Source organism: Ambystoma mexicanum, chromosome 3q, assembly GCF_040938575.1.
Source record: "Ambystoma mexicanum isolate Mex_15411 chromosome 3q, UKY_AmexF1_1, whole genome shotgun sequence".
Lineage (NCBI taxonomy): Eukaryota > Metazoa > Chordata > Amphibia > Caudata > Ambystomatidae > Ambystoma > Ambystoma mexicanum.
In genome coordinates, this window is record NC_090926.1 from 33,060,457 (window position 1) to 33,072,580 (window position 12,124).

At 46.4% G+C, this 12,124-nt stretch overlaps 1 protein-coding gene across 1 annotated transcript in view; it reads left to right on the plus strand.

Annotated features, from left to right (window-relative positions):
• The window catches only part of BAIAP2L2 (BAR/IMD domain containing adaptor protein 2 like 2), a 279,276-nt gene that overhangs the window by 230,478 nt on the left and 36,674 nt on the right, over window positions 1-12,124 (plus strand). The window lies entirely within an intron of this gene.

A 12,124-nucleotide genomic window follows, 5' to 3' on the forward strand; every position in this document is an offset into this window, starting at 1 on the left:
ATCCAAGAAGTGACTTATTTTACCAGAACTGGACTATGAACCCACATCATTGAGAAGTCAAAGTGCCTGCCCTGCAAGGCTATGCCATCTGAAACCCTCACAGCAGGGGTGGCTCATCCATAATGGACGACGGGGCGCAGACCCGCCCTCCATTATGGAGGAGCAACTCTGGCCCAGTGAAAACATTGACTGTGTACTCGGATCATTTTATACAGCTCAGAACTTGCTCCTTGGATGGCCTTTGTATTTAGGAAAATGTGGTTTTCCCAATGGGCCATGCAATGCGGGGGGCATTTTGCTTTCCCATATTTGCATGGCCCATTGGAGATGCAGACTGGGCCAAATGTGCCATGGGGGCACTCCTGTGCCTCGGCACATTGAGAGGGTGAGATGGTGATATTCCAGCTCCACTATGCATGTCAATGGATCAGGAAGCTCTCTCTGCTGCCTGGTTCCTTTCTGTGTGCTTTACAGGAGAAAGAGTGCCATTGTGGCAGATGGTGCGAGGTGGCGTCTGGAGTCCGGACTGAGGCTGTAGGTAAAAGGTCTGTATGCATGCATGTATGTATGTAAGTATTCTTGGGAAGGTCTGTCTGTTTGAGTAAAATTTGAATTCATTGTATGTTGTATGTTTGGCACTTGCCACTTGCTGGCTGCACTACCAATGTTTATCGCCTTTATTTATTTATTTTACTTATTATTATTTATTCTGTCTCTCCTCTAGTCCTCACTTTACACTTCTCCCCTCTTCTATGCACTCTCCCCCTTCCCCTTTCCCATGCCCTTGCGTGTTCTCAATGTCACTGGGCCTAGTAAGATCGTTGTGTTGTGTTCTCCCCGTTCCCATCCCTTCGCCTGGTCGCGCTCTGAAACACTTGTGTACGAGCGCGATATAAATAAAATATCATTTCATTTTGTCTGTGTGTGCATGTTAATGTGCTACTGTGTATGTTACATGGGTTTGCATGTTAATGTTGTAAGGGTCCGTGCATGAATGAATGTGTGTTTATACATGCATGCCTCTTATTGGGGTGGGAGGCTCATTGATCCAGGCAGCATGTATCATTTTTCTTTCAGTGGCATTTTACCACCATTAATGTGGTACCTTTAATAGAAGTATGATTAATATGAACAAAGACAATATGGTGAGTGTTCATACGTGGTATACGGGTGCACTAGTAAGACTCTGACACAGTTAAGGCATGCTTATTATCAAATACCTTTATTGTAGAAATCAAGAAAGAGAAAACCTACATTGCCCTATTTCTATGATGGGTTGCCCTGCCTCAATTAAAACTAAGGACTTTGTCAGGATGTCTCGTTAAATAACAAGTCCACCGTCCTGTGTCCAAACCTATTTCTGTTCCTTACACTTGACTAACTAATGAAAAACTGGGTGTCTTCTTGATCCAGAGGGAGGCTTCTCTCGCTTTGGATACAGGCCTTTAAAGTTCAGTTTGTGATGCGGAAACACAATAACGGATTCCTTAAACACAGTTCACAAGTGTTCATTCCCATACGTAGTGTTAAGTCTTTTTCAGTATCCCACCATAGAACTTTTCTTCCAACTCAAAACTGTAGCGCCAAGTCTGGTGAACTGTCCTGTCAGACTGGACTATCAAGCTCAGATTTCCACCAAAAGTCACTTTCTCTTTCACGCTGGTCGCAGACCCCTCTTGGTTGTTTGCGGGTTCTCCCCGACTTGTTCAACAACTCTTCTCACTCTTCTGTATGGGTCCCGCTCCACTTTATATTATCTTTTGGCTCTCTCTCACTTGTTCTGGGCCTCAACTCCTTGACCATATATCCCTTTGCTCTTGTATGGGCACTAGACTAAACTAAGCTGAGAATAAGCTGAGAATAATCTTGTGTGCTCCTGCGCCCTCTTACCCTCGGGTCTGGCGCGCAATACAAATGAATAAATACAAAAGTACAAATAGACCCTGGTGTTTGACTTTTGTGGATCTTGTCCCACCTCATATGGGTCCAGAGCCTAGTGTGCTGCTTTCTTGGGTTCTCTACCCCAACTTCATTGTCTAGCCTTTTTCCCCCCAAGTGGTATCTTTCTCAGTGCGCCAGCTATAGCTGCTGCATCACTCATTACTTTCCCAGGTTCATGGCATGTGGTTTTGTCCAGAAATCACAATTTGTCCTCAATGTTCTTTTCACCACTGTGATTTTATTTGTGTTCATTATTTTGTCCCGCTGTTCATCATTACTTTTACATGGAATCTTTCATATCTCTCTCTCAAATCATACATGACATTTTTCTTTCTCTCTATTCGTGTTTCTCCATTTTTCTATAATGGGTCATCAGGAGAGATTCTATAAACAAAATCATAATTTACAAAGCATTAACATTTTTCATAGTATATATGCCATAACCATGATTCCTAATGGAATCCCATGCTTGTTCTTACTCACTCTGTTTTTCTTGTTGCTTTGTATAGCTCTCGCTATATAAGAATACATTTTCTTTTATAAAGTAATCTGACACTGCACTGTTATTTTAGCACAGTCCGTATGAACCTTCAAAATAAAAATGAAAAAAACATGAAGTAAAAAATAAGGAGAGTTGTCTTTCAAAAACATGAGTTTAAATGATCGCTTTTTTCATTGCTTAAAGATAAATTGATCATAATATGCCTTATAATACAACTAGATTGTAAAAAGACATGGTTTACTAACAGTTCTAATACAAATTCCAGATGCTGAATATCTCTACTTAAGTTTAGAATTGTATTGCCTTCCTAACAGGCAATATGTCAGAATAAAGTTAACAGGTTTGGAGGGGGAGGGAGAGCCATGTACTTACCAAGAAATGAAGAGGAGATACGTTTGTCGCTCTAATACCGCCGATCCGAGATGTATTTAGGCCTTAAAAATGGCAGCCTTTTATTTACTGATGCTATGACGTCATCGTGTAGCTTTACGTGATGACGGCATTGCGCCTGGCGTACGCAACATTCTTGTGATGCCGTTTTTTTTTTTTAAAGTTTAGAGGCCCGGGATTTCTTGGTTATATTGTTGGACAATTACTGATTTTATAGCCATAGGTATGAGGCACCTTATTGTATTGATAATTTCCACTTATGTCTACTTTGATAGGACAAACATTTTGCCTAGGCATGAGTGAAGTTATGAGCTTTTGTAGGTTGTTTGCACTGATAGATTTCCGTTGATATGTGTATACATTAAAACAAATACAAATACATTGTTTTACAAAGGTAGCGGGCGCCCCTCTCTCGCAAGAACAGACATGATAACCTGTTCAGTGGTTATTAACCACTTGAGAGTTCGCAGCCACTGCTTTTACTCACTGTGCCTTTCACAGATGGGAAATATCCATTTGCATATCAGTCTTTGTCCTGCCCAGGGGCAGTCCAGCACCGAAATACAATGGCAATTCCAATCTGAACGAGAGTACCACCAGCAACCCCATACACGTGTTTCACCCTTGTTGGGGATCATCAGTGAGGTGAAGCTGATGCCTCTCTAAGCACAGTGAGAGGGAGACCACGTCTGGTTGCCCCCAGGAGACCTAGGGTTACCAATCCCAGGTTCCTTAAAAAATTGTTTTACAAAGGTAGCGGGCGCCCCTCTCTCGCAAGAACAGACATGATAACCTGTTCAGTGGTTATTAACCACTTGAGAGTTCGCAGCCACTGCTTTTACTCACTGTGCCTTTCACAGATGGGAAATATCCATTTGCATATCAGTCTTTGTCCTGCCCAGGGGCAGTCCAGCACCGAAATACAATGGCAATTCCAATCTGAACGAGAGTACCACCAGCAACCCCATACACGTGTTTCACCCTTGTTGGGGATCATCAGTGAGGTGAAGCTGATGCCTCTCTAAGCACAGTGAGAGGGAGACCACGTCTGGTTGCCCCCAGGAGACCTAGGGTTACCAATCCCAGGTTCCTTAAAAAATTGTTTTACAAAGGTAGCGGGCGCCCCTCTCTCGCAAGAACAGACATGATAACCTGTTCAGTGGTTATTAACCACTTGAGAGTTCGCAGCCACTGCTTTTACTCACTGTGCCTTTCACAGATGGGAAATATCCATTTGCATATCAGTCTTTGTCCTGCCCAGGGGCAGTCCAGCACCGAAATACAATGGCAATTCCAATCTGAACGAGAGTACCACCAGCAACCCCATACACGTGTTTCACCCTTGTTGGGGATCATCAGTGAGGTGAAGCTGATGCCTCTCTAAGCACAGTGAGAGGGAGACCACGTCTGGTTGCCCCCAGGAGACCTAGGGTTACCAATCCCAGGTTCCTTAAAAAATTGTTTTACAAAGGTAGCGGGCGCCCCTCTCTCGAAAGAACAGACATGATAACCTGTTCAGTGGTTATTAACCACTTGAGAGTTCGCAGCCACTGCTTTTACTCACTGTGCCTTTCACAGATGGGAAATATCCATTTGCATATCAGTCTTTGTCCTGCCCAGGGGCAGTCCAGCACCGAAATACAATGGCAATTCCAATCTGAACGAGAGTACCACCAGCAACCCCATACACGTGTTTCACCCTTGTTGGGGATCATCAGTGAGGTGAAGCTGATGCCTCTCTAAGCACAGTGAGAGGGAGACCACGTCTGGTTGCCCCCAGGAGACCTAGGGTTACCAATCCCAGGTTCCTTAAAAAATTGTTTTACAAAGGTAGCGGGCGCCCCTCTCTCGCAAGAACAGACATGATAACCTGTTCAGTGGTTATTAACCACTTGAGAGTTCGCAGCCACTGCTTTTACTCACTGTGCCTTTCACAGATGGGAAATATCCATTTGCATATCAGTCTTTGTCCTGCCCAGGGGCAGTCCAGCACCGAAATACAATGGCAATTCCAATCTGAACGAGAATACCACCAGCAACCCCATACACGTGTTTCACCCTTGTTGGGGATCATCAGTGAGGTGAAGCTGATGCCTCTCTAAGCACAGTGAGAGGGAGACCACGTCTGGTTGCCCCCAGGAGACCTAGGGTTACCAATCCCAGGTTCCTTAAAAAATTGTTTTACAAAGGTAGCGGGCGCCCCTCTCTCGCAAGAACAGACATGATAACCTGTTCAGTGGTTATTAACCACTTGAGAGTTCGCAGCCACTGCTTTTACTCACTGTGCCTTTCACAGATGGGAAATATCCATTTGCATATCAGTCTTTGTCCTGCCCAGGGGCAGTCCAGCACCGAAATACAATGGCAATTCCAATCTGAACGAGAGTACCACCAGCAACCCCATACACGTGTTTCACCCTTGTTGGGGATCATCAGTGAGGTGAAGCTGATGCCTCTCTAAGCACAGTGAGAGGGAGACCACGTCTGGTTGCCCCCAGGAGACCTAGGGTTACCAATCCCAGGTTCCTTAAAAAATTGTTTTACAAAGGTAGCGGGCGCCCCTCTCTCGCAAGAACAGACATGATAACCTGTTCAGTGGTTATTAACCACTTGAGAGTTCGCAGCCACTGCTTTTACTCACTGTGCCTTTCACAGATGGGAAATATCCATTTGCATATCAGTCTTTGTCCTGCCCAGGGGCAGTCCAGCACCGAAATACAATGGCAATTCCAATCTGAACGAGAGTACCACCAGCAACCCCATACACGTGTTTCACCCTTGTTGGGGATCATCAGTGAGGTGAAGCTGATGCCTCTCTAAGCACAGTGAGAGGGAGACCACGTCTGGTTGCCCCCAGGAGACCTAGGGTTACCAATCCCAGGTTCCTTAAAAAATTGTTTTACAAAGGTAGCGGGCGCCCCTCTCTCGCAAGAACAGACATGATAACCTGTTCAGTGGTTATTAACCACTTGAGAGTTCGCAGCCACTGCTTTTACTCACTGTGCCTTTCACAGATGGGAAATATCCATTTGCATATCAGTCTTTGTCCTGCCCAGGGGCAGTCCAGCACCGAAATACAATGGCAATTCCAATCTGAACGAGAGTACCACCAGCAACCCCATACACGTGTTTCACCCTTGTTGGGGATCATCAGTGAGGTGAAGCTGATGCCTCTCTAAGCACAGTGAGAGGGAGACCACGTCTGGTTGCCCCCAGGAGACCTAGGGTTACCAATCCCAGGTTCCTTAAAAAATTGTTTTACAAAGGTAGCGGGCGCCCCTCTCTCGCAAGAACAGACATGATAACCTGTTCAGTGGTTATTAACCACTTGAGAGTTCGCAGCCACTGCTTTTACTCACTGTGCCTTTCACAGATGGGAAATATCCATTTGCATATCAGTCTTTGTCCTGCCCAGGGGCAGTCCAGCACCGAAATACAATGGCAATTCCAATCTGAACGAGAGTACCACCAGCAACCCCATACACGTGTTTCACCCTTGTTGGGGATCATCAGTGAGGTGAAGCTGATGCCTCTCTAAGCACAGTGAGAGGGAGACCACGTCTGGTTGCCCCCAGGAGACCTAGGGTTACCAATCCCAGGTTCCTTAAAAAATTGTTTTACAAAGGTAGCGGGCGCCCCTCTCTCGCAAGAACAGACATGATAACCTGTTCAGTGGTTATTAACCACTTGAGAGTTCGCAGCCACTGCTTTTACTCACTGTGCCTTTCACAGATGGGAAATATCCATTTGCATATCAGTCTTTGTCCTGCCCAGGGGCAGTCCAGCACCGAAATACAATGGCAATTCCAATCTGAACGAGAGTACCACCAGCAACCCCATACACGTGTTTCACCCTTGTTGGGGATCATCAGTGAGGTGAAGCTGATGCCTCTCTAAGCACAGTGAGAGGGAGACCACGTCTGGTTGCCCCCAGGAGACCTAGGGTTACCAATCCCAGGTTCCTTAAAAAATTGTTTTACAAAGGTAGCGGGCGCCCCTCTCTCGCAAGAACAGACATGATAACCTGTTCAGTGGTTATTAACCACTTGAGAGTTCGCAGCCACTGCTTTTACTCACTGTGCCTTTCACAGATGGGAAATATCCATTTGCATATCAGTCTTTGTCCTGCCCAGGGGCAGTCCAGCACCGAAATACAATGGCAATTCCAATCTGAACGAGAGTACCACCAGCAACCCCATACACTTGTTTCACCCTTGTTGGGGATCATCAGTGAGGTGAAGCTGATGCCTCTCTAAGCACAGTGAGAGGGAGACCACGTCTGGTTGCCCCCAGGAGACCTAGGGTTACCAATCCCAGGTTCCTTAAAAAATTGTTTTACAAAGGTAGCGGGCGCCCCTCTCTCGCAAGAACAGACATGATAACCTGTTCAGTGGTTATTAACCACTTGAGAGTTCGCAGCCACTGCTTTTACTCACTGTGCCTTTCACAGATGGGAAATATCCATTTGCATATCAGTCTTTGTCCTGCCCAGGGGCAGTCCAGCACCGAAATACAATAGCAATTCCAATCTGAACGAGAGTACCACCAGCAACCCCATACACGTGTTTCACCCTTGTTGGGGATCATCAGTGAGGTGAAGCTGATGCCTCTCTAAGCACAGTGAGAGGGAGACCACGTCTGGTTGCCCCCAGGAGACCTAGGGTTACCAATCCCAGGTTCCTTAAAAAATTGTTTTACAAAGGTAGCGGGCGCCCCTCTCTCGCAAGAACAGACATGATAACCTGTTCAGTGGTTATTAACCACTTGAGAGTTCGCAGCCACTGCTTTTACTCACTGTGCCTTTCACAGATGGGAAATATCCATTTGCATATCAGTCTTTGTCCTGCCCAGGGGCAGTCCAGCACCGAAATACAATGGCAATTCCAATCTGAACGAGAGTACCACCAGCAACCCCATACACGTGTTTCACCCTTGTTGGGGATCATCAGTGAGGTGAAGCTGATGCCTCTCTAAGCACAGTGAGAGGGAGACCACGTCTGGTTGCCCCCAGGAGACCTAGGGTTACCAATCCCAGGTTCCTTAAAAAATTGTTTTACAAAGGTAGCGGGCGCCCCTCTCTCGCAAGAACAGACATGATAACCTGTTCAGTGGTTATTAACCACTTGAGAGTTCGCAGCCACTGCTTTTACTCACTGTGCCTTTCACAGATGGGAAATATCCATTTGCATATCAGTCTTTGTCCTGCCCAGGGGCAGTCCAGCACCGAAATACAATGGCAATTCCAATCTGAACGAGAGTACCACCAGCAACCCCATACACGTGTTTCACCCTTGTTGGGGATCATCAGTGAGGTGAAGCTGATGCCTCTCTAAGCACAGTGAGAGGGAGACCACGTCTGGTTGCCCCCAGGAGACCTAGGGTTACCAATCCCAGGTTCCTTAAAAAATTGTTTTACAAAGGTAGCGGGCGCCCCTCTCTCGCAAGAACAGACATGATAACCTGTTCAGTGGTTATTAACCACTTGAGAGTTCGCAGCCACTGCTTTTACTCACTGTGCCTTTCACAGATGGGAAATATCCATTTGCATATCAGTCTTTGTCCTGCCCAGGGGCAGTCCAGCACCGAAATACAATGGCAATTCCAATCTGAACGAGAGTACCACCAGCAACCCCATACACGTGTTTCACCCTTGTTGGGGATCATCAGTGAGGTGAAGCTGATGCCTCTCTAAGCACAGTGAGAGGGAGACCACGTCTGGTTGCCCCCAGGAGACCTAGGGTTACCAATCCCAGGTTCCTTAAAAAATTGTTTTACAAAGGTAGCGGGCGCCCCTCTCTCGCAAGAACAGACATGATAACCTGTTCAGTGGTTATTAACCACTTGAGAGTTCGCAGCCACTGCTTTTACTCACTGTGCCTTTCACAGATGGGAAATATCCATTTGCATATCAGTCTTTGTCCTGCCCAGGGGCAGTCCAGCACCGAAATACAATGGCAATTCCAATCTGAACGAGAGTACCACCAGCAACCCCATACACGTGTTTCACCCTTGTTGGGGATCATCAGTGAGGTGAAGCTGATGCCTCTCTAAGCACAGTGAGAGGGAGACCACGTCTGGTTGCCCCCAGGAGACCTAGGGTTACCAATCCCAGGTTCCTTAAAAAATTGTTTTACAAAGGTAGCGGGCGCCCCTCTCTCGCAAGAACAGACATGATAACCTGTTCAGTGGTTATTAACCACTTGAGAGTTCGCAGCCACTGCTTTTACTCACTGTGCCTTTCACAGATGGGAAATATCCATTTGCATATCAGTCTTTGTCCTGCCCAGGGGCAGTCCAGCACCGAAATACAATGGCAATTCCAATCTGAACGAGAGTACCACCAGCAACCCCATACACGTGTTTCACCCTTGTTGGGGATCATCAGTGAGGTGAAGCTGATGCCTCTCTAAGCACAGTGAGAGGGAGACCACGTCTGGTTGCCCCCAGGAGACCTAGGGTTACCAATCCCAGGTTCCTTAAAAAATTGTTTTACAAAGGTAGCGGGCGCCCCTCTCTCGCAAGAACAGACATGATAACCTGTTCAGTGGTTATTAACCACTTGAGAGTTCGCAGCCACTGCTTTTACTCACTGTGCCTTTCACAGATGGGAAATATCCATTTGCATATCAGTCTTTGTCCTGCCCAGGGGCAGTCCAGCACCGAAATACAATGGCAATTCCAATCTGAACGAGAGTACCACCAGCAACCCCATACACGTGTTTCACCCTTGTTGGGGATCATCAGTGAGGTGAAGCTGATGCCTCTCTAAGCACAGTGAGAGGGAGACCACGTCTGGTTGCCCCCAGGAGACCTAGGGTTACCAATCCCAGGTTCCTTAAAAAATTGTTTTACAAAGGTAGCGGGCGCCCCTCTCTCGCAAGAACAGACATGATAACCTGTTCAGTGGTTATTAACCACTTGAGAGTTCGCAGCCACTGCTTTTACTCACTGTGCCTTTCACAGATGGGAAATATCCATTTGCATATCAGTCTTTGTCCTGCCCAGGGGCAGTCCAGCACCGAAATACAATGGCAATTCCAATCTGAACGAGACGTGGTCTCCCTCTCACTGTGCTTAGAGAGGCATCAGCTTCACCTCACTGATGATCCCCAACAAGGGTGAAACACGTGTATGGGGTTGCTGGTGGTACTCTCGTTCAGATTGGAATTGCCATTGTATTTCGGTGCTGGACTGCCCCTGGGCAGGACAAAGACTGATATGCAAATGGATATTTCCCATCTGTGAAAGGCACAGTGAGTAAAAGCAGTGGCTGCGAACTCTCAAGTGGTTAATAACCACTGAACAGGTTATCATGTCTGTTCTTGCGAGAGAGGGGCGCCCGCTACCTTTGTAAAACTATTTGTTAAGGAACCTGGGATTGGTAACCCTAGGTCTCCTGGGGGCAACCAGACGTGGTCTTCCTCTCACTGTGCTTAGAGAGGCATCAGCTTCACCTCACTGATGATCCCCAACAAGGGTGAAACACGTGTATGGGGTTGCTGGTGGTACTCTCGTTCAGATTGGAATTGCCATTGTATTTCGGTGCTGGACTGCCCCTGGGCAGGACAAAGACTGATATGCAAATGGATATTTCCCATCTGTGAAAGGCACAGTGAGTAAAAGCAGTGGCTGCGAACTCTCAAGTGGTTAATAACCACTGAACAGGTTATCATGTCTGTTCTTGCGAGAGAGGGGCGCCCGCTACCTTTGTAAAACTATTTGTTAAGGAACCTGGGATTGGTAACCCTAGGTCTCCTGGGGGCAACCAGACGTGGTCTCCCTCTCACTGTGCTTAGAGAGGCATCAGCTTCACCTCACTGATGATCCCCAACAAGGGTGAAACACGTGTATGGGGTTGCTGGTGGTACTCTCGTTCAGATTGGAATTGCCATTGTATTTCGGTGCTGGACTGCCCCTGGGCAGGACAAAGACTGATATGCAAATGGATATTTCCCATCTGTGAAAGGCACAGTGAGTAAAAGCAGTGGCTGCGAACTCTCAAGTGGTTAATAACCACTGAACAGGTTATCATGTCTGTTCTTGCGAGAGAGGGGCGCCCGCTACCTTTGTAAAACTATTTGTTAAGGAACCTGGGATTGGTAACCCTAGGTCTCCTGGGGGCAACCAGACGTGGTCTCCCTCTCACTGTGCTTAGAGAGGCATCAGCTTCACCTCACTGATTATCCCCAACAAGGGTGAAACACGTGTATGGGGTTGCTGGTGGTACTCTCGTTCAGATTGGAATTGCCATTGTATTTCGGTGCTGGACTGCCCCTGGGCAGGACAAAGACTGATATGCAAATGGATATTTCCCATCTGTGAAAGGCACAGTGAGTAAAAGCAGTGGCTGCGAACTCTCAAGTGGTTAATAACCACTGAACAGGTTATCATGTCTGTTCTTGCGAGAGAGGGGCGCCCGCTACCTTTGTAAAACTAAAAATACAAATACATAGTGACTTCTAACAATGTCATCGGGTTTTCCTCTCCCTAGTCATCTCTATGAATTTGCTTTGTCAATTTTACGGATATACACCCAAGAACTACATCCTATTTAATCAGTAGAGAAGCATACAGGTGAATACCACATTTTTCTTTTGCCTTTTTAGCATTTTATCCCAGGGGTCAAAAGATCGATATTGAAGTGTTTTAAACACAGTTTCTAGTGTTTTAAACAGTTTACTTAAAGTTACAGACAATTGGACATTTTGTTGTCAGAGTTTAAACCTGTGTCCATTAGACAAATCCATTTGGCTTCTTTGCGTCTGAGGAGTAGCTCCCTGTTACCACCTCTTGCTGGTAGCTTTACTTTCTCTAGTCCCTGAAATTGTATTTGATCTATTTCTGTTTCCTTGTGTTCTGAGCAAAAATGTATTGCCATTGGGTATCTTAGATCTTTGTTTCTAATAGCTCTCATGTGCTCTAATAGTCGTATTTTCAGAGCTCTGGTTGTGCCTCCTATATATCATTTTTGTGAAGGGATATACTACTCCCGAGAAAATGAGGAGGGGTAGCTTGAAGCAGCCCATCAAGGTCACATATGTAATGTTTGCACCAACGGGGATTCATTAGGCAATACTGAAATCATAGACTCCATGCTCTACACAAGTCTTGGGATTGAATCCATAATGATGAGGCTAGGATCTCTGGCTTAACAGAAAGAGCTAGCCAGCACCCTGCATTCCATAGGGTGGGAGAATCTCAAATGCATGACAAGGGGGAGCAATGTAAGGATCCCTTTCTTATGGAGCCTACCACTTCAGCCACAGACGGGGGCATAGCTGGAGGAGGCCT